Source organism: Lepidochelys kempii, chromosome 4 (genome assembly GCF_965140265.1).
Source record: "Lepidochelys kempii isolate rLepKem1 chromosome 4, rLepKem1.hap2, whole genome shotgun sequence".
Lineage (NCBI taxonomy): Eukaryota > Metazoa > Chordata > Testudines > Cheloniidae > Lepidochelys > Lepidochelys kempii.
In genome coordinates this window covers 58,354,828-58,378,461 of record NC_133259.1, presented here as the reverse complement: position 1 = coordinate 58,378,461, position 23,634 = coordinate 58,354,828, and the positions used below count along the sequence as shown (strand labels likewise).

The window sequence follows — 23,634 nt, the reverse complement described above, 5'->3', positions numbered from 1 at the left end:
CATCAGTGTTTGGGGGGAGGAAGCTGTCCAGTCCCAGCTGCACTCCAGACGTAGGAATTACGATACCTTCGGGCAGATATCAAGGGACATGATGGAAAGGGGCCATGACCGGGACGCACTGCAGTGCAGGGTTAAAGTGAAGGAGCTGCGGAATGTCTACTGCAAAGCCCATGAGGCAAACAGCCGCTCCGGTGCTGCCCCTGCGACCTGCTGTTTCTACAAAGAGCGGGACGCGATACTTGGGGGCGACCCCACTCCCCTCCAAGTACCACCATGGACCCTTCAGAGACCAGTTCAACAAGGCAAGAGGAGGAGGAGGAGAAGCAAAGCGGGAGCGAGGGTGCTGAGGTGGAGGAAGACACTCCGGAACCCCTAGATGCATGCAGCCAGGAGCTGTTCTCAAGCCAGGAGGAAGGTAGCCAGACGCGGCGGCCAGTGCTTGGGGAAGAACAAACACCAGAGGAGGTTCCTGGTAAGCGGCTTTTATTTTGGGAAGGAAGTTATTTGGTGCGGGCTCTTGGGGTGAGAAGGGTTAGGGCTGCATGCATGCCTAGCTGTGGAATAGGGCGTTGGTGTGCTCTCTCACAACATGGTACACGGCCTCAATGATCTCTTCTAAGGTCTCATCCAGAACTTGGCCAATGCGCTTGCGCAGGTTTCTTGGGAGAGCCACTGTGTTCCTTGTCCCAGTAAGGCTAACTTGTCCACGCCACTGTGCCGTGAGAGGTGGGGGGACCATTGCTGCACACAGGCAAGCTGCTTATGGGACAGGGCAGAATCTGCATTGCAGCAGAAGACCCTCCCTTGCTTCCCAGGTCACCCTCAGCAGCAAGATATCTTCCAGGACGAACTCCTGTGGAAAATGTGGGCACAGTGTTTGGTATAGGGGCCCGCGGCTGCTGTTGGCTCTCCCCAAGGCACAGAAACCCAGAGGACAGTACAGCTGTGAAACAATCAGTCCCCCTAGACCCTGTGCTTACTCACCATTTGGGGCTCGCTTTGGGACGGGCAAATTATGCTATTGTGTAGACTGTGCTTGCCCTTAAGTATGGGGGAATCATTGCTCTGTCTGGTGTGAACAATGCTGCCTTTGTTAAGTGTTGCATTTTGCCTTTACAGATGCAACCGTGAGATCTCAGTCGTCCATGTTATCACCGGCCGAAAGACTCCAAAGAATCAGAAAGTGGCCACGTAGAAGCAAGGAAGACATGTTGCATGAAGTAATGCAGCATTCAAGTAATGAAAATCAAAAAGTGCAGGAGTGGCGAGACAGTGAAAGGAGGATCTGCCAGCAGAATGAGGTGTTCCACCAGCAAAGCACAGCAAAGCACAGATAATAAGGACAATGGAGCGCCAAGCGGACTCGATCCAGGCGTTCATAGCCATGCAGGTAGAACACTACCATGCCCGACCTCCCCTGCAGCCCTTGTCCAAAACTCTATCCCGGGTCCCCCATGTCACCTCCAAACCACTTTCCCCAACATCTGGGTTCTTACAGCCACCTGTAAGAACTGTAAAAGCTGCCTCCTCTAGCATCACCACCCAGCCTATGACCCTTATCCTATGCACTCAAAACTATGACCCTTATCCTCTGCACTCAACCTCCATCACCATGCCGTATAGCCATCCTGAAGTGCAGCACTCATTGCACAGCACTCAAGACAGGAAGGCTGAGTATGATAACAGGACATACGCAAATCTGTGATTGTACCGTTCCCCATCCCACCCGGTCAAGGTTCCTTCCCCACTCTGAACTCTAGGGTACAGATGTGGGGACCTGCAAGAAAGACCCGCAAGCTTATTTTTACCAGCTTAGGTTAAAAACTTCCTCAAGGTATAAACTTTGCCTTGTCCTTGAACCCTATGCTGCCACCACCAAGCATGTTAAACAAAGAACAGGGAAAGAGCCCACTTGGAGACGTCTTGCCCCCAAGCCCTACACCCCCTTTCCTGGGGAAGGCTTGATAAAAATCCTCACCAATTTGCATAGGTGAACACAGACCCAAATCCTTGGATCTTAAGAACAATGAAAAAGCAATCAGGATCTTAAAAGAAGAATTTTAATTAAAGAATCACCTCTGTAAAATCAGGATCATAGAATCATAGAATCATAGAATATCAGGGTTGGAAGGGACCCCAGAAGGTCATCTAGTCCAACCCCCTGCTCAAAGCAGGACCAATTCCCAGTTAAATCATCCCAGCCAGGGCTTTGTCAAGCCTGACCTTAAAAACCTCTAAGGAAGGAGATTCTACCACCTCCCTAGGTAACGCATTCCAGTGTTTCACCACCCTCTTAGTGAAAAAGTTTTTCCTAATATCCAATCTAAACCTCCCCCACTGCAACTTGAGACCATTACTCCTCGTTCTGTCATCTGCTACCATTGAGAACAGTCTAGAGCCATCCTCTTTGGAACCCCCTTTCAGGTAGTTGAAAGCAGCTATCAAATCCCCCCTCATTCTTCTCTTCTGCAGGCTAAACAATCCCAGCTCCCTCAGCCTCTCCTCATAACTCATGTGTTCCAGTCCCCTAATCATTTTTGTTGCCCTTCGCTGGACTCTCTCCAATTTATCCACATCCTTCTTGAAGTGTGGGGCCCAAAACTGGACACAGTACTCCAGATGAGGCCTCACCAATGTCGAATAGAGGGGAACGATCACGTCCCTCGATCTGCTCGAGGATGGTAAATACCTTACAGGATAATCAGATTCAAAACATAGAGAATCCCTCTAGGCAAAACCTTAAGTTACAAAAAGACATAAAAACAGGAATATACATTCCATTCACCACAGCTTATTTACCAGCCATTTGAACAAAAGGAAATCTAACGTATTTCTAGCTAGATTACTTACTAACAAGTTCTAATACTCCATTCCTGTTCTGTTCCTGGCAAAAGCATCACACAGACAGACAGACCCTTTGTCGTCCCCCCCCCGCCAGCTTTGAAAGTATCTTGTCTCCTCATTGGTCATTTTGGTCAGGTGCCAGCGAGGTTATCTTAGCTTCTTAATCCTTTCCAGGTGAAAAGGTTTTGCCTCTGGCCAGGAGGGATTTTATAGTTCTGTATACAGAAAGGTGGTTACCCTTCCCTTTATATTTATGACACACCCCTTGCCCTTTCTGTTTCTCAAGCAATTGCATTTCTTTTCAATAAATGGATTTTTTGGCTTTGAAAACATTCTTTATTATTGCATAAAGTAAAAGATACCTTAGCCCAGGAAAGGAACAGGCATGGCAAGTCAGCATAGCAAACACAGATTCCTACTAACATTGGAACCACTGCATTTCAGTCCCGTGCAGGGCACCAGACATTACTGGTGGCTTTCAGCCTCAAATTGCTCCCTCAAGGCATCCCTAATCCTTGCAGCCCTGCTCTGGGCCCCTCTAATAGCCCTGCTCTCTGGCTGTTCAAATTCAGCCTCCAGGTGTTGAACCTCTGAGTTCTATGGCTGAGTGAATCATTCACCCTTCCCTTCACAGAGGTATGGAGGGTACAGCATGCGGATATAACCGTGGGGATGCTGTCATTGGCCAGGTCCAGCTTCCTATACAGAGAGCACCAGCGGCCCTTTAAATGGCAAAAAGCACACTCCTCAGTCATTCTGCACTGGCTCCGCCTGTTGTTGAACCACTCCTTGCTGCTGTCAAGGCTCCCTGTGTAGGGTTTCATGTGCCACGGCATTAAAGGTTAAGTGGGGTCTCCGAGGATCACAATGGGCATTTCAACTTTCCCTACGGTGATCTTCTGGTCTGGGGAAAAAAGTCCTGGCTTGCAGCTTCCTGAACAGGCCAGTGTTTCAAAAGACGCGTGCGTGATGCACCTTTACAGGCCAGTCTGCGTTAATGTCAATGAAACACCCACGGTGATCCACAAGCGCCTTGTAAACCATAGAGAAATACTCCTTCCGATTAACGTACTCGGAGGATAGGTGGGCTGGTGCCAGAATTGGAATATGCATCCCATCTATCGCCCCTCCGCAGTTAGAGAAACACATTTGTGCAAAGCCAGCCACAATGTCATGCACATTACCTGGAGTCACGGTTCTTCTGAGCAGGATGCAATTAATGGCCCTGCAAATTTGCATCAACATGATTCCAATGGTCGACTTCCCCATTCCAAACTGGTTAGCGACCGATCGGTAGCTGTCTGGAGTTGCCAGCTTCCAGATTGCAATAGCTACCCGCTTCCCCACCGTCAGGGCAGCTCTCAATCTCATGTCCTTGGGCCACAGGGTGGGGGCGAGTTCCTCACACAGTCCCATGCAAATGGCTTTTCTCATCTGAAAGTTCTGCAGACACTACTCGTCATCCCAGACTTATCCACGAATGCAACAAGCAAACTCATGTCATATGCGTTACTTGAGTCGATATCATCGTCGGAGCCCTCACTGTTACTTTGGATCATAAGGAATTACTCGACTGCCAAATGTGACGTGCTGGCGAGACTCGTCAGCATACTCCTCAGCAGTTCGGGCTCCATTCCCGCAGACCGAAAGGGAAGACAGAGCGTGCAGTACAAAAAACATTGAAAGATGGCGCCAAATGTGGATGGAAGCACAGGGATTGCTGGGATGCGAACCGATGCATCACGGGGTGTTGGGACAGGACCCAGAATGCCCCCCATCATTCCCTTCCCACAAGCCACAGTGCCAGAATGGGAAGAGGTGCTCTGTGGGATAGCTGCCCATAATGCACCGCTCCCAATGCTGCTGCAAGTGTCGCAAATGTGGACATGCCAGTGCGCTTGTTCCCGTCAGTGTGGACAGACTGCAGTGCTTTCCCTACTGTGCTTTCCGAAGGTGGATTTAACTCAAAGCGCTCTACGTCTGCAAGTGTAGCCACGCCCTTAGATTTAGTTACTCTAGTTTTATAGCCATGTAATTCAAATCAAATTGGAACTTAGTCCAAAAATTTTCCTTTTTCTTGAGTGTTGCCAATTAATTACAAAATGGATGTTTATTTCTGTTTGTGAATACACTAGTCTAATTTATTCTCTTCCTTGCATTGTCGCTTTCTCACCAATGCAAACAAATGGTTGTGAATGTTTCATCACTAACTGGTCTTTGGGATGATAAACCATAAAACGTAACTTTTTTTCTGTTTGAATTGTTAATGGACTAGTTAACACATCAGTTGAACAAACCTTTTTAATATGTTAATTGTTCTGGAACACAATAGAACACTGCCAGGCAGTATGGGGTGAGAGGGGAAATAAAATTTGTGTATTAAAGCTTAATACAGAACACCAATATTAAAAAATAATCAGCATAAACATAGCTAGTAAAATTAACTTCTGACAGGAAGGCTATAAGTTCATGAAGTTTTTGAGTGAACCTAGTTCTACTTATGATTTTGTGGATACAAAACATTTAACCATGTCTCTTAGGAAACTGAAACATTACTGAAAATAGTTTTAAGCATTGGTTTCCCCTGAACTGGTTTTGAAAATGGTTTTAATATTAATGTTGTCAGAAACAAATCATTTTCAACACCACATGAAGAACATTTTGAAATCTGTTCCCACCAAATCTCAGTGGCCCTATCTACAATGGAGTTCAAACCTCATTAGGTCCAATGATGTTTAAACGTGGCTTATGCCAGAAAGGTGCTAACACTTTCAAAATCAAATGCAGACAGGGCCTAACCATCTTAAATTGATTTGCAAAGGAGTGGGCTAGCTTGTACAAAATCATAGCTCAGGTCCTATTCTCAGGTCAGTGTGTGTTTCCTCTGGGGTATTCATGGAAATAAGCTGTTGTTAGCTAAATATTTTAATGTCTTCATTAATTTTGGTGCTAATGAAAGTGAGAGAATAACAATATTAGCTAGAGAGAAGCATGCTGATAAATGTGCAAGTTTCCCTGCATAGTTCTGCCAACACACTGATCTGCAGTACCCTTGCTATTTATATCTTGACTTCTGCAGAGTACAGTAAATGTTTAAATATGGTTCTAGCACAGTTTTAATTCAACTGTATATATTGCCTTAGTGGTCCTCTGCCAAACCTGGCCAGTGTATTTAGGCTGTGATTCAGAAAAGCCTATCTATTCATGACAGCATTTAAGTTCAAAGTGCTACCTTGAATAGAGATTGACTTAAGCGATTTCAAGTTCAGGGCCCGTGTTTGAAATATTGCTCGAGTCCAGGTGAGTTTTAGATGGTTTTGGGATTTGTTCTAAGCATTTCGCAAAACTCTAATTTTCATTTAAATCTATATAATTAAAAGATACTATTTTAAATGATGGTTAGCTTAAAAGTAGTGAAAGAACACCTGAACTCATTTGTGGTCTAAACAAACAATCATGCTAATCTTTATCACATTGATGCCAAACTTGCTTTAGCTGGAATTATATTTGCACTAGGGCATAACTAGATATGCAAAGACGGTTTGTACAATATCACATAATTAAACCTGTGATTAATACACACTCACACTTACAAGCCCTAAAGAACCTTCTCACTGACTGCCCTAATTTTTTCTCTCACTTTAAAAACAGTTGGTTCAACTACTAAAAATTACTCCTGTCAAAACAATTACTATATATAAAATAAAGTTAGAACCTACAAACAATAATGTATTTTATCAATTTTAGCATTTCTAAAAAAAATAAGAATTGCCCTAAATTAGGATAAAAACTTGCAAACCATCTCTGCCAAACATTACTAATGAAACCCTTGGTCTCAGATTGAGAGTGCATGGTGACTAATTACCTCAGGACAGATAATATAGAGATGGGAAAAGATTAGCTAGAACAACAATTTTCCTGTTGGCCAAATCTTGAAGTCCTTATTTAGATTGTACTCAGACATCCCACTGAAATTGGTGGAATGATGTACGAATAAAAACTCAGTAAGTACTGTTACTTCTGAACCACATAATAAATTAAGGTTTCAGAGTGACAGCCGTGTTAGTCTGTATTCGCAAAAAGAAAAGGAGTCCTTGTGGCACCTTAGAGACTAAACAATTTATTTGAGCATAAGCTTTCGTGAGCTACAGCTCACTTCATCGGATGCATACTGTGGAAAGTGTAGAAGATCTTTTATACACACAAAGCATGAAAAAATACCTCCCCCCCACCCCACTCTCCTGCTGTCAATAGCTTATCTAAAGTGATCACTCTCCTTACAATGTGTATGATAATCAAGTTGGGCCATTTCCAGCACAAAACCTGGATTTGTACACTTTCCACAGTATGCATCCGATGAAGTGAGCTGTAGCTCACGAAAGCTTATGCTCAAATAAATTGGTTAGTCTCTAAGGTGCCACAAGTACTCCTTTTTATAAAAAATTAAGATGTTCTAAAGTTCTGTTTCCTACTCTTCTTTGGTTACCCTACACAGCTCATTGCCGCAAAGGAAATTGTTCATATAACAAATCTATTCACTCACTTATCCTACCCTTACTTCCCAAAATGGCCTGACAACTATATGAACATCTTCCTTGATCTTCACTTAGGATCTAATCCTACTTCTACAGAATTCATTGGCAAAACTCCCATTGACTTTGACAGAAACAGGATTGAGTCCATAGGTCTCATAATTTTGTGATACAACTGTTCCAGGACCCAGCTATTGTTCTGTTCCTTTAAAATGGACCTTAGTCATTCATTCTAGATACTTTCTGTTTCCCAGACTTCTGCTGTCTATCTCCTTGCAGCTGAGAAACATCAAATGTGAGGCTGTGCTACCTCCTCAGGAGTGAGAGAATAGGTGTGACACTCCTTTTTCCTTTACCCATTCCACTAAAGATTTAGGAAGGCAAAGTACTGTCAACTTTGGGTGAGTCCACAAGGCCAGTGATGAGCTGCCAGAAGCTGAAGAACCGGTTCCTTCAGTCGCTCTGGGTCTTCGGTGGCACTTCAGCGGCACATCCTTCAGTCACTCTGGGTCTTCGGCGGCACTGAAGGACCTGCTGCCGAAGTGCCGCTGAAGGCTCGGAGTGAGTGAAGGACATGCTGCCAAAGACCCAGAGCGAGTGAAGGACCCGCCGCCGAAGGCTCGGAGAGCTGCCGGGTGAGTAAAAATTCTCAGGGGAGCTTCCCCAGCCGAGAGCTCAGGTGGGACGGACAGGACAGTCCCGCGGGTCGCATGTGGCCTGCGGGCTGGAGTTTGCCCACCCCTTTAACAACCGGTTCTAAACCAGCTTCAAAATTTAACCGGCTCCAGCTCACCACTGCACTAGGCACTGTTTCTGTATGTTCCCGTAGTGGTCAATGTGAGTGAAAAGAGTTGTTTGGTTCTTTTCTTTTTTACTTTCAGTGTGCCTGCAATCACTGGTCTTATTTGTTACTTTGTGTGAGTGTATTAGGGTCTATGATGTATGTTACCTTACAGGCTATCAGCAGCAGCCAGTTTGTACATAGGATTATAGTACCAGTAAAACTGTGGGAGACATTTGGACAATGCCTTGAAAGTCACTCTGAAACAAATGGGAATTCCTAAAAAGGAAATGAGAAGACGACAAAAATGAGCCCAACATTTAACTAGCTGAAAGGAAGAGAGTTGCAGCCTGCAAGAGTCAGATGTTGGTGTTCAAAATAGGCTCCTTAGGGCTAACAGCTGCTTGTTTGTTGGGAGAAAAAGGGCTAGCTAACAGTGAAGATCATGCTGGTAAAGGTCCCCTATAAAAAGAACTATTTGCTCCCCAGCTTGAAGTTCACCACATCCTGCCATCAAACACACAGGATGTTTCATGTTATCTTAAAGACAGCAGTAAAAGCAGTAGCTGAGACCAAACACAGCTGAAAATGACTACAGCTCAGAGCGAGAGGGATTGTATACAGGGGATGGTTTTCATTAGGAAAGGTGTAGGATTTAGATGAATCAAAGGATTGTAACTGGATGCAAAACCTTCAACTGGGAGGCCAGCAGTTCAAATCTGAACCAGGTTGGTAATTACCAAATGGTGACGTCTGTTTATAAGTCTATATACAAAGAATGAATACACAATCCCCTTACAGGTAGACAGGTGTCCACCACAAACTAGCACCCTTCTTAGTACACCTTGAAGAGAAGCTAAGGATTGAATTACCATGGAGAATGAACTTCCTCCTACCCATAAATATGGTCCCTCCACTTCAGGATTGAGGCATGTTGACTGACATGAGCAATTTTCTGTTGCTGACATAACTGTTCTCTGAATGAACCAAGGAGTTCATTTTTCAGGGCTGTTAATCTGACATCTTTCACTTTAAAAAAAGGATTAAATAGGGAAATAAGATAAACGGGCATGTGGGAGAGCAGTTGGACTAAGGGAAGTTCAATTTGGCTGAGGAGTGTTCTCATAGCTATAGCAGCCTACTGGGTAAAATTTACCCAGGCACAGGTGTGTTGGGAGACAGCACTTGCATATGAGTTGGTGAGATGATATAGGGATTATACTTTTGGATTGGGCATCTCTCTAGTTGTAGATAAGGAAAGTAAGAATAAATAAATTAATCTAAGGTGGAGATAAAGAGACTTAGAGAAAGCAATTTATATTTGCAAGGAAGGAACCTCAGAAAATTAGCAACAGTTGTGAGGGAGATGGCCTAGACAGAATAAGATAAGAAAGAAATAGGTTTTTTTTCTTTTTCTTTCCTTTAAAATGATTAAAAAGCCCAAGTTTCCCAGTTCTAAATATGAATTTGTTTCAAATGTAATCAGGGAAAAGGAGGGTGTCAGGGCAAGATGTTAATTACAGCAACAGATATTCAGGGTGTGCAATGTGCCCACAAAGTATTAAAAATTCTTCTGGTTTTTTTAAGCAAATGAGTATATTATAGGAAATGTAGTGAACATGTTGGTCTTGCTACTGTAATAAAACTAAATCAGATTCTTTACAGGCTCATCCCTCATTACCACCAATAATAAAAGAGAAAATAATTATAGAGCCCACATGATCACATGCAGAACAATTCTTATGAATGAAATTAATCTGATTCATCATAGGTAAGTGGTTATTAATGTCCCAATCTGCAGAGGTACTTAATTGCCTAAATCCCAGACTAAGGCCCCCAAGTCTCACACTTAGGCTCCTAAATCCCAGTTTTAGGCTCCACTGAGAGTCACAAAACTCTTGCAGAACTGTGTAGATGCCTAAACTTGGCACCTAAGTTTTCAGAGTAAAAGTTCCTTCGGAGCCTAAATTGCTGCCTCTGGATATGTGCACTGCTGCATTAATTTAGGCATCTGGACGTTATCTCTCACCTAAGCCTCAGAGTGATTCAGGAACTGTTGGACGATAGGTGCATGAATGCCTATCTTACATGCAGAACCTGATCCAGCAGGTGTGCCCAGAAGCTGCTTACTGGATCGGGTCCCATTCAAAATCCAGGAGGAGGTGGTGGTGAACTATGGGATAATCAGATGTAGAGCTCCCTCCATGTCTCCTGTTGAAGCTGTTCCACTATGTATAAATAGACTGATTGGAGCAGTGCAACTGGACTCTGGGTCTCCTACCTCCTGGGTAGGTGCCCTAACCACTGGACTATAGAGTCATTCCCTCTCTCTTGCCCGGTGACTGTTCTACAGTGAATAAATAGTTAAATAGTCATTGGCCCACAGAGAGGGACAGACACTCAGGAGCATGGGGGAGCCCTAGGGTCAAGTCTTCCTGCTCCAGTGATTAGATCACTCTCCTGAGAGGTGGGAGACCGCTGTTCAATTTCTCCCTCTCAGGCAGAAGGAGGAACTGAACCTGGGTCTCCAACATCCCAGGTGAGTGCTCTAATCATTAGGCTAAAAGGTGTATGGTGGGCTCCATCATCTCCTCCTCTGGCTGTTTTGTGGGGAGCAAAGCAGGTGCCTCACTCATTCCTACCAGGAACTACTTAGGTGCCTAAGCCGCCTGACTCCAGGAGACCGGTCCCATTTGTGAATCACCAAGTTGACAGGTGTCTTCCTGCAGCTTGGACTAAGGGACCTAATTCCATGAGAGGAGAGGGCTTTGCACTCACCCCTGCTGTCATCATCTTCCATTGGCTAGTTTAGGTGGCTCCCTGCCTCACATGCTGGCTTCTGTGGATCGCATTCTAAGGCCCCTATCTCTCCCTATTCATTGTACAGGGAGCCTAGACTCTTAACTCAAACTTTGTGGAGCACAGTGTTGTTCCTGTGATTTTTCTAGACGCCTAAGTTCGGCGTTATGATACTCAGTGTTGCAAGGTCTAAGTCTCTTTATGGATCTGAACCAAAGGGCCTAAGCCAAATCCCACAAAAGACAATGAAAAGGGTCTCATTAACTTCAATAGGTTTTGGATCAAGGCCTAAGAACTAACAATCCATTACCAGAAATAGTGTCAGTATACACTTTGTTTATGGGTATTAAGAAAAGATGAGGTTTGTTGTATTCCAATTTTTGGAAGCTATTTAAATCAAGGTACTGAGACGCAAAGTGAGTTATATAATTGATGTGTGCACTGTGTAAATATTCCCACAGCACTCTAACTCCCCAAATCCAGTCCTACCATGCACCAGGATATAATACTGTACCTAGGAAGGCCTCTTGGGGGGCAGTCTCATTTGGTTGTTCAAAAATCCTGGTCAAGAATCTGGAGGGCATCTCTCCATGACACTGCATGGTGAAATGTCATCCAACCATTAACTGAACAATGAAATAGCGAGAAAGCTACAGGGGCATTCCATTTCCACCACTTGTAATGCAGTCTCCTCTCTTCCATTTAATTCTGGTGGCTCACACTATTGTCATTTTTCAGAGTAGCAGCTGTGTTAGTCTGGATCCGCAAAAAGAAAAGGAGTACTTGTGGCACCTTAGAGACTAACAAATTTATTTGAGCATAAGCTTTCGTGAGCTACAGCTCACTTCATCGGATGCACTGAAGTGAGCTGTAGCTCACAAAAGCTTATGCTCAAATAAATTTGTTAGTCTCTAAGGTGCCACAAGTCCTCCTTTACTATTGTCATTCTATCATGGGGATAATCACTGCTGTCTTTTCTCATTCTCTCTCTCTCTTTTTTAACACTTATTCTTCCTCACACAAATTCCAAAGAAAAAGTAAATCTCAATTTCTTCCTCTTGTGATGTTTTTCTTTACTTTCCTTACTTCTCTTCTCTTTCTGTCTGTTCTATTTCCATCTCTTGTTAGCAGGGCTGTCCCTAGACATTTTGGTGCCCTATGCAGCCTCCCCTTAGGGGTGTGTGTGGCCCTAGGCCTCTGCAGGGGAGCAGGAGCAGGCTTGGGGGGGGCAGGAGGGAAACCGCCCCTCAGCACGAGCTGGTGGAGTGGAACAGGTTAGGGCCAAGTTGCTCCACTTCCTGCTGCCTGGTGAGTGCAGGGCAGGCCTGACCCCACAATCATGGGACGGCGGGAAGTGGGGTGACCCAGCCCGCTCTGCTCTGCTCCCCTGGCTCCCAGCCTTGGAACTTGGGGGGCAGGGGGAACCGCCCCCCCAGCACTCACCGGTGGCGCGGCTGGGAGCTGGCATAGCAGAGCAGGCTGGGGTCGGGTTGCTCCACTTCCCACCACTTGCTAAGTGCAGGGTGCGCCCAACCCCTGCTGCAGTCCCCTGGGATGTTGCTTAGGGGAAGGGGTGGAGTGGGGCGGGGCGGGGCTGGGGCCATGGAGAAGAGGCGGAGCAGGGGCGGGAGCAGCTTTCTTGGGCGGCCAGGGGATTGGGCTGATCGCTGGAGCAGCACGCAGCTGCGTAGGGCACCAGAAAATTTGGAGCAATTTGGTGACCTAAATTTCCTGGCGCTCTATGCAGCTGCGTACTTTGAGTATGGGTAAGGACGGCGGTGCTTGTTAGGCCACTTGTGCAATCCTACTGAATTTTGTGCTGCAGCTGGCTCCATGGTGTTGGTGTTTTTACCCATAGGCATATTATTACCTTTTGTCTACTGCTGCTGGCACTGGTTGATCTGCATGATCAGCTAGCGTCACGAACTGGAGCGGCTAACGGGACTTTTTGCGAGGGATTTCTCCAGGTGAAGGAGGAGCGATTACATGACCCTTGAGGTAAGTTTGTTGTCTGTTGTGTGTGTATTTCTGTTTGTTGTGGTGTGCTTGCTGCTGGACTGAAATATACCATGTGGGTGCTGAGCCTATGGCCTAGGCAAGGCTGAGAGCTTCTTAATGAGGCTTTGATCCCTGAGCCCTGTAGCACCCATCAACCCTTAACCAGGGGGTACAGCTACTCAGGAAGACCAGGGCTTTAAAAAGCCTGCTCCTGAGCGACCAGAGGAGCTAGTGTTGCGAACAGGAGCGGCTAATGGGGGAGTTTTGAGAGGGAGTTTACAGGGGAGAGGGGGCTATATACACTTAACATTCCTTAAACGTCTTTAAACTTAAAGCCCAAAACACCTGGATAAAAACAAAACAACAAAGGAACAAGCTTCAGGAGTTAAAAGAGAATGCAGGCAGAAGTTCAGCAACAGCGTGGGGGCTACCAACCCAGTTTATTGCACGCAATGCAGCATGTATGGGCAGGTGGAGTATGTGTGCATCCGGTGCAAGAAGCTAAGGAAATAGTCTCATCTTTCTTGGACACAGTAGAACAGTCCCACCCCTGGTCTGACAGCCTCTGTGCTGTTGAGGAGGATGAAAGCCTCAGGGAAGGAGAACATCCAACTGGAGCAGAGGGAAACGATCCCATAGTTGGGACGCTCCTTCCAGATGGTGTTGTGGTATCCTCTTGCACTGAGGATACCTCTCCAGGGGAGGGAACTCCAGTTATTAGGAAGAGACCAGGCTTAATAATGAGTGATTTGATCATTAGAAACATAGATAGCTGGGTTTGCGATGACCAGGAGAACTGCATGGTGACTTGCCTGTCCGGTGCGAAGGTTGCACATCTCTTGAGACATCTAGATAGGATTATGTATAGTGCTTGGGAGGAGCCGGTGCTCATGGTATATGTAGGTACCAATGACATAGGGAAGGATAGGAGAGAGGTCTTGGAGGCCAAACTTAGGCTGCTAGCTAAGAGATTGAAGTCCAGGACCTCCATGGTAGCATTCTCTGAAATGCTTCCAGGTCCATGTGCAGGGCCAGTTAGACAGGCAGAACTGCAGAGTCTCAATGCGTGGATGAAATGATGGTGTAGGGAGGAGGGGTTTAGATTTATTAGGAACTGGGGAAACTTCTGGGAAAGGGGAAGCCTATACAGGAAGGACGGGCTCCACCTAAACCAAAATGGAACCAGACTGCTGGCGTTTAAAATTAAAAAGGTTGTAGAGCAGTTTTTTAAATTAAGGACTGGGGGAAAGCCCATAGGTGTGGAGGAGCATGTGGTTCAGACATCCCTTAGGGGAGGAGCTATAAATGAGATTCCCTATGTCCTAATAAGGAGGAGAGGATGGAAGATGATAAAATACAGGTAGGATCTGATGAGAAACAGTCAAATGAAAAAAGTCCCATTCAATTACATCATGTAAAGGCAGGCAGCTAAAAAGTGACAAGTTTTTAAAGTGCTTGTATACTAATGCTAAAAGTCTAAATAATAAGATGGGCGAACTAGAGAGCCTTGTATTAAATGAGGATATTGTTATAATAGGTATCACAGAAACTTGGTGGAATAAGGATAATCAATGGGACACAGTAATACCAAAATATATCAGAAGGATAGAACAGGTCATACTAGTGGGGGAATGGCACTGTATGTAAAAGAAAGCATAGAATCAAATGAAGTAAAAATCTTAAATGAACCAAATGGTACCACAGAATCTCTATGGATAGTAATTCCATGCTTGAATAATAAGAATATAGCAGTAGGGCTATATTACTGACCATCTGGCCAGGATGGTGATAGTGACTGTGAAATGCTCAGGGAGATCAGAGAGGCTACTAAAATAAAAAACTCAATAATAATGGTGGATTTCAACTATCCCCATATTGACTGGGTACATATCACCGCAGGAAGGAATGCAGAGATAAAGTTTCTTGGCACCTTAAATGACTGCTTCTTGGAGCAGCTAGTCCTGGAACCCACAAGAGGAGAGGCAATCCTTGATTTAGTCCTAAGTGGAGCACAGGATCAGGTCCAAGACCTGGACCGCTTGGTAATAGTGAGCATAATATAGTTAAATTTAACATCTCTGTGGCAGGGAAAACTCTACAGTGGCCCAACACTGTAGCATTTAATTTCAGAAAGGGGAACTACACAAAAATGAGGTGGTTAGTTAAACAGAAATTAAAAGGTACAGCACCAAAAGTAAAATCCCTGCAAGCTGAATGGAAAATTTTTAAAGACACATAATAGAGGCTCAACTTAAATGTATACCCCAAATTAAAAAACAGAGAACCAAAAAAGAGCCTCCGTGGCTAAACAATAAAGTAAAAGAAGCAGTGAGAGGCAAAAAGGCATCCTTTAAAAAGTGAAAGTTACATCCTAGTGAGGAAAATAGAAAGGAGCATAAACTCTGGCATATGAAGTGTAAAAACATAATTAGGAAGGCCAAAAAAGAATTTGAAGAAGCCAAAGACTCAAAAAGTAATAGTAATAAAAAAAAAAAAGGCGCATTCAAGGACAATAAAGCCATTGCGGAGAAACTAAATGAATTCTTTGCATCGGTCTTTACAGCTGAGGATGTGAGGGAGATTCCCAAACCTGAGCCATTCTTTTTAGGTGAAAAAATCTGAGGAACTGTCCCAGATTGAGGTGTCATTAGAGGAGGTTTTGGAACAAATTGATAATCAGTAATAAGTCACCAGGACTAGATGGTATTCATAGATATTAAGGTCAGAAGGGACCATTATGATCATCTAGTCTGACCTCCTGCACAACGCAGGCCATAGAATCTCACCCACAGAATCTCCTGCGAAAAACCTCTCATCTATGTCTGACCTACTGAAGTCCGCAAATCGTGGTTTAAAGACTTCAAGGAGCAGAGAAGAACTCAACTGTGAAATTGCAGGACTACTAACTGTTATCTGTTAGTGTCATTTAAATCCGCTTCTGTACCAAATGACTAGAGGATAGCTAATGTGACGCTAATTTTTAAAAAGGGCTGTAGAGGAAACCCCGACAATTACACGCGGGTAAGCCTGACTTCAGAACCGGCAAAGTGGTTGAAACTATAGCGAAGAACAAAATTGTCAGACACACAGATCAACATAATTTGTTGGGGACTAGTCAACATGGTTTTTGTAAAGGGAAATCATGCCTTACCAATCTACTAGAAATTTTTGAGGGGGTCAACAAGCATGTGGAAAAGGGGGATCCAGTGGATATAGTGTATTTTGATTTTCAGAACGCCTTTGAAAAGGTCCCTCACCACAGGCTCGTAAGCAGTCATGGATAAGAGGGAAGGTTCTCTCATGGATTGGTTACTAGTTAAAAGACAGGAAACAAAGGGTAGGAATAAATGGTCCGTTTTCAAAAAGGAGAGAGGTAAATAGTGGTGTTCCCCAGGGGTCTGTACTGGGCCCAGTCCTATTCAACATATTCATAAATGATCTGGAAAAAGGGGTAAACGGGGAGGTGGCAAAATTTGCAGAGAATACAAAACTACTCAAGATAGTTAAGTCCCAGGCAGACTGCGAAGAGCTACAAAAGGATCTCTCAAAACTGGGTGACTGAATTTCATCTGCCATTTTGTTGCCCAATGTTGATAAATGCAAAGTAATCCACATTGGAAAACATAATCCCAACTATACATATAAAAGGATGAGGTCTAAATTAGCGGTTATCACTCAAGAAAGAGATCTTGGAGTCATTGTGGATAGTTCTCTGAAAACATCCACTCAATGTGCAGCGGCAGTCAAAAAAGCGAACAGAATGTTGGGAATCATTAAGAAAGGGATAGATAATGGGACATGTCATAAATATAAAGGGAAAGGTTGAAATCCCTCCTGGCCAGGGGAAAACTCCTCTCACCTGTAAAGGGTTAAGGAGCTAAAGGTAATCTTGCTGGCACCTGACCAAAATGACCAATGAGGAGACAAGATACTTTCAAAAGCTGGGAGGAGGGAGAGAAACAAAGGGTCTCTGTCTGTCTTTATGCTGTCTTTGCCGGGGATAGACCAGGAATGGAGTCTTAGAACTTTTAGTAAGTAATCTAGCTAGGTATGTGTTAGATTATGATTTCTTTAAATGGCTGATAAAAGAATTGTGCTGAATAGAATAACTATTTCTGTCTGTGTATCTTTTTTGTAACTTAAGGTTTTGCCTAGAGGGGTTCTCTGTGTTTTGAATCTAATTACCCTGTAAGGTATCTACTATCCTGATTTTACAGAGGTGATTTCTTTACTTCTATTTACTTCTATTTCTATTAAAAGTCTTCTTGTAAGAAAACTGAATGTTTTTGTCATTGTTCTCAGATCCAAGGGTTTGGGTCTGTGGTCACCTAGGCAAATTGGTGAGGCTTTTTACCAAACCTTGTCCAGGAAGTGGGGTGCAAGGTTTTGGGAAGTATTCTGGGGGGAAAGACGTTTCCAAACAGCTCTTCCCCAGTAACCAGTATTTGTTTGGTGGTGGTAGTGGCCAATCCAAGGACAAAGGGTGGAATATTTTGTACCCTGGGGAAGTTTTGACCTAAGCTGGTAAAGATAAGCTTAGGAGGTTTTTCATGCAGGTCCCCACATCTGTACCCTAGAGTTCAGAGTGGGGGAGGAACCTTGACAGGACAGAAATATCATGTTGCCTCTATATAAACCCATGGTACACCCACATCTTGAATACTATGTGCAGATGTGGTTGCCCCATCTCAAAAAAGATGTATTGAATTGGAAAATGTTCAGAAAAGGGAAACAAATATGATTAGTGGTATGCAACGGCTCCCATCTGAGGAGAGATTAATAAGACTGGGACTTTTCAGCCTGGAAAAGAGACAACTAAGGGGAGATATGATAGAGGTCTATAAAATCATGACAGGTGTGGAGAAAGTAAATAACGAAGTGTTATCAGAAGGAGTAAATAACATAAGAACTAGAGGCCACCAAATGAAATTAATAGGTAGCAGGTTTAAAACAAACAAAAGGAAGTATTTTTTCACACAACGCACAGTCAAGTTGTGAAACTCCTTGCCAGTGGTTGTAGTGAAGGCCAAGACTATATCAGGGTTCAAAGAAGAACTAGATAAATTCATGGAGGATAGGTCCATCAATGGCTATTAGCCAGAATGGGCAGGGATGGCATCCCTAGCCTCTGTTTGCCAGAAGCTGGGAGTGGGCGAGAGGGGCTGAATCACTTGATGATTACCTGTTCTGTTCATTCCCTCTGGGGCACCTGGCATTGGCCACTGTCGGCAGACAGGATACTGGGCTAGATGGACCTTTGGTCTGACCCAATATGGCCGTTCTTATGTTCTTATGATCCAGAATGCAGCCTAGTCCGTGATTAAGGCACTAGTATGGGAGCTGGGAATGGAATGGGAATGGAACCCAGATATCCTAACGTTTCCAGTGACATGTGGTATGACATTGGGCAAATCACTTATGGCTTGTCCATTTGGGGATACTCAGGAAAGTTAATCTGACTGAACCGAAAGGTGTGAATTTAAAGTGTATTCGTTAAATCACATTAAACTCCTGTGGATGCTCTCATTCAGAATTAAAGTATGAGACTATCTTTACGGTTTCCCTAATTTGCCATAATATTCAATGTTTCACTACAACAATTTATGATAAGGCTTTGCCATGGCTAATGAACTATCCCCACTGTCTAGCCCAGATAGGGGCTAGGATGAGCAAACTGAGTAAAACTCAATACAGACAAGACGGAGCTGTGAGTCCTGTGCCCTAGCCTTTGGTCCATATTTTCTTTTTACCTACAGTTGACTGTAAAAGAAATCCTTGTAACCCAGTATCACCTCCGTCTTGCCTGGATTGAGTTTTAGTCAGTTTGCTCATCCTAGCCCCTATCTGGGCTAGACAGTGGGGATAGTTCATCAGCTACAGCAAAGTCTTATCATAAATTGTTGAAGTGAAACATTGAATATTATGGCAAATTAGGGAAACCATAAAGATAGGCTCATACTTGCCTTACAGATGTTGAAGTGTCCCATACTAGCTCCCTGGTATACAGGATCTGCCATAAAATAGTAATGGGAAAACTAAAACTGTCAAACATTTCCCGAAATCCTATCATTTTAAGGATGAACAGGGCTAATTGGTTAGTGGATGACATGCTGGGTGAAAAAGGCAAGAATGCCTGTAACTGACTATTCTTGCAACTGATTGAACAGTCCAGTTACGTATCAGCTTAGGATAATGCTGAGGCATCACAACCTAGGAAGAATTGGATGATCTTGAAGACTGGAGTAATAGAAATGGCATGAAATTGCATTTAGGGACTAATAACAAGAATTTCTGTTATAAACTGGGGGTTCATCAGTTGGAAATGACAGAGAAAGAGCTGGATGTATTAGTTAATCATAGAATGGTGGCTTGCAATCCATGTGCTGTGGCTGTGCAAAAGGCAAGCCTGATCCTAAGATGTATCAGGCAAGGTATTTCCAGAAGAGAGAGAAATATTAATGCCATTGTACATGGCACTAGTAAGAGCTCATCTGGAATATTGCATACAATTCTGGAGACCCATGATCAAGACAGACACATTCAAACTGGAACAGATGCAGAGAATGGCTACTAAAATGATTAGGGAAACAGAGAGACATCTTACATAAGGAGACTAAAAGAGCTTGCCTTGTTTAACTTAGGGAAACAAAGGCTAAGAGGGGATATGATTGCTCTTTATACATACACGAAGGGAGGAAACAGCACGGAGAGAGAAGTTATTTAAATGGAAGGACAACGCTGGCACAAGAACACATGAGTATATACTGGCTATGAATAAATTTAGGCTGGAAATTAAAAGAAAGTTTCTAACTATCAAAGGAATGAGGTTCTGGAACAGCTTTCCAAAAGTAGTGGGGGCAAATAACCTAATTTGTTTTAAGATGGAAGTTGATAAATGTATGCATGGGAGTTATGATGAGGTTACTTGCAATCACAGGGGACTAGACTTGATGATCCAGGAAATCCATTCCAGTCCTATCTTCCTAAATCCAGAGAGTGGGGAGTGGTGGAAAGGCAATGATATCTGTAATTATTGATGGTATTCTTGTAACTAATTGCCGATTATGTTGGGTATTAGTATTAGGATTCTCATCTGATAATGGTAAGGCCTCACAACCCTGTCTCAGAAGATTCCAAGAAAAAAACCAAAGAGGTCCCTTTATTGTTGTGGGTTTGAAAATACTAGTGTTGGGGACACTGGGGCATGGCCACTAGGTAACTTGAGGGGATGGAAGACCACGAGTGTCGATGAAGCCCCCTCGCATTAGGCCCAAGTGTCCTTGGACCCCCCGGCCTGGAGGCACTCACAGCAGTTATGCGCACTAGGCCCAAGTGTCCTTGCCCCCCCCAGCCTGGAGGCACTCGCAGCAGTTATGCTGAGGATCTGCAACAATATATTGCAAAGTCAGACTGCCTGAAACTAAACAAGGCCAAACAGGGCAGATATGGAAGAATAATGCTGAATAAAGCAGCTTTATGTATGGTTTAACAGATGGTATCGAGAACAAGGGAACTAGCTGGTAACTGGATTGGCTGGCTATATGGATATGTAGTGCAGCTTGCTATTGGATAAGCATGCTGAAGAAAGGATGTATAAAAGCCTGTGTAACTTCCTGCTCTGTGTGCAGGATTTGAGATTCTATTCTCCCTGTACCTTGTTTGCAGCTGCAAATAAACTTTTCTGCTTCTCCACCCCGTTGTGATTATTGGGTGATGCACACCGGGCAACGAACCTTGCTGTTGTTTGCCTCTGGCACTCGGTGCTGGCAACACTAGCTTAACTAACGTTTAACCTTTTATATTTGCTGTAATTTTTTCAAGTACATGGTTAAAGTGCTTCTTAATTTAACTAGATGTTTCAAAATAAAACAAATTACATAGTACTCGACACTGGAGAAATAGGGAGAGCATATATGTTAAAAAGGCTTTTAGGAGTGCAGTATGAGAGGGCATAAATTCAGAAGCATTGTGGTCCAAGTCAACCAAAGCATACCTGACAACATCTTGCTTCTATGGGAGGAGAGGCTGCACCATTATCAGCCTGTCATTGAATTACCTGGGCTAGTACTGTGGCTGGAGGCCAGCAATTCTTGTGCCTGTGTAAACTGCTGTTGACTCTTGCTGCTCAAGACAACAATACAACTTGTGCAATGAAACCAAATGTTTTCAGCAGAATTTCTGTACAGGAGGTTGACAGCAACTTGCTTGTTTTCACAGATGCTTCTTGGGCAAGAAGGGGCAGCATATTGGAATCAGAAGTTGCCCTGCTTCCCTGGCAGCTGTGAAGGACAATGGGCGATTGGCAGCTGGGGCACACAGGGCCAGCAGAACAGCTGCTGATGTCAGGTTAAGAGCTGGTTGCACTCGCTAAATCCAGTGGAGGAATGTGGATGAGAACATGAGGAAAGGTCAAGAAGGGGCCAACAAAGGCCTTAGTTCACAGCAGTTTTCCTTGCCAAGCTATACAAGGAGAGGTAAATGGGGGTAGGAGAGAGAGTGCAAAGAGCTTCTGGTGCCTGGGCAGCAGGGCACAGATCCCCTTTGTGCTCCCCAGGCAGGGCTGGTTTTACCATGAGGCGAACTGAGGTGGCTGCCTCAGATGCCAGACTTGGGGGGGGGGGGGAGGGTGCCACTAGGACCCAGAGTGTAGAAAATTGTGTCTGCTGCTGGTGCATGTGTATTCTCTCTGCTCTAGATGCACAGAGATGGTGGAGTGCTGTGCTGGAGGAAGGAGGGCACAAGAGACATAACAGGCAGGCAGGAGAAAAGGTGAGAGGGAATAACAGAAAGCAGCAGGAGCTGCAGGGAGAGAGAGGAAGAGTAGCCTCTTATGTACCTCTCTAGCACCCCCAGGAGCCTGGACTGATTAACACCAGCTTCTCAGGGAGCTTCCTCTTTCCAGCTGCTTTCCTGAACCCACTGGAGGAGAAGAGCAGTCAACTGAAGAAGCAGGAGCCAGTTAGGCCCTTAAGATGCTGATATCTTCCCTCACTCAGGCCCTGCTACCAGCCTGCTTATTTGTCCCCTTCAATTGAGTGTTGAGAGCTACTAAAGCTGGCATAGAACAGCAGTCATGAGTGAAAGAAGAAAACGCCCTTCTTGGGCAGCATTCAGAAGAAGAAAGAAAGCAAAGGAAGCTTTTCTATCTAAGCAGGAAGGAGCTCTCCTGAGATACATAGACACAAATGTTCACGGTGAGCCTTCCGGCCCCAGTGTGGATGTGTGTGGTGAGGAGATGCCTGATCTTCCAGTTCGTCAGAGTGCAGGTGACCTGGCAGTTACTGCAGCATCCATATCTCCATCTCAAAAGGGGTGTAACCATGCACATTCCTGAAGAAAAGTGTAGATCAGAGAAGAGTGTGATGGAGGCGCAAGAAACAGCTGCTGCTGAGTTTAGTTCCTTAAGTCTAGATGATCCAGGACTTTGGACCCACTTGAGCAGTAGCCTGAGGGACTTCCTTGTACTGCATGGGCCACAGCAAGTGAAAAACTTCATGTTCCCCAAAGACAATGAAAACAGAAGTTTCCATCCAACACATTACTGGCGTGAAATCCCCAATGGTGACAAAGTGGAGAGGTCATGGCTTATGTACTCAAAAACCCAGAATGCCGCATACTGTTTTTGTTGTGAACTCTTCCAGTCTATTGTTCCAGCCACATTGGGTTCTACAGGAACAAAGGACTGGAAAAATCTGGCTAGAAATTTGGCATGCCATGAGAAGGCAGCAAATCATCAGAGAGCATTCCATAGGTGGAAAGAGCTTGAGATGAGACTAAGGTTAAAGGCCACCATAGATGATCAGCATCAAGAGAAGATTACATCAGAGTCTCTTTACTGGCAAAATGTTCTGAAAAGGCTCATTGCCATTGTGAGAATGCTTTCTACCCAAAACCCATCACTGCGTGGCACTTCAGATCAGCTGTATGTGCCAAACAGTGGAAACTTCCTTAAGATTGTGGAGCTGATGGCTGAGTTTGATGTTGTACTCCAGGAGCATCTCAGAAGAGTCACCACCCAAGAAATGTACACACACCACTACCTTGGAAAAACAATTCAAAATCAGATCATACAGTTACTGGCAACAAAAGTCAAACAGAAGATTGTGGCAGATCTGAAGTCAGCAAGATATTACTTTGTTATTCTGGACTGCCCACCTGACATCAGCCATGTGGAACAAATGACTTTAATGGTGCGTTTTGTAAAGACAACAGAACCTAGTGAAAATGTCCCTGCAATGGTGACTGTCAGAGAGCATTTTCTAGAATTTATTGACATTGATGACACTACAGGAGCTGGTATGACAAATGTGCTTCTTAAAAAGCTGGAAGATACGCGAATTGCGATAGCTGATCTGAGAGGTCAGGGCTACGATAATGGTGCCAATGTGAGAGGAAAGAACAGGAGTGCAGACACGGATCTGAGAGTTAAACCCTCGAGCTTTTTTTGTCCCATGCAGTTCTCATTCATTGCAGTGCTCAGCTTCTACTGAGGCTGCTGAATTTTTTAATATAATTCAAAACATCTATGTATTTTTCTCTGCATCAACTCATCGATGGCAAATTTTGAAGCAACATCTGAGAACATCCTCTCTGATGCTGAAACCACTGAGTGCCACACGATGGGAAAGATGAGTGGAGGCGATAAAGCCTATCAAACACCAAACTGGGAAGTTAGATGAT

The 23,634-nt window shown here is 44.3% G+C and overlaps 1 long non-coding RNA gene across 1 annotated transcript in view; it reads right to left on the bottom strand.

Moving 5' to 3' along the window:
- LOC140910456 (uncharacterized) overlaps nt 1-23,634 on the bottom strand; it is a 40,052-nt gene that overhangs the window by 13,828 nt on the left and 2,590 nt on the right. The gene's annotated exons all lie outside the window — the stretch shown is intronic.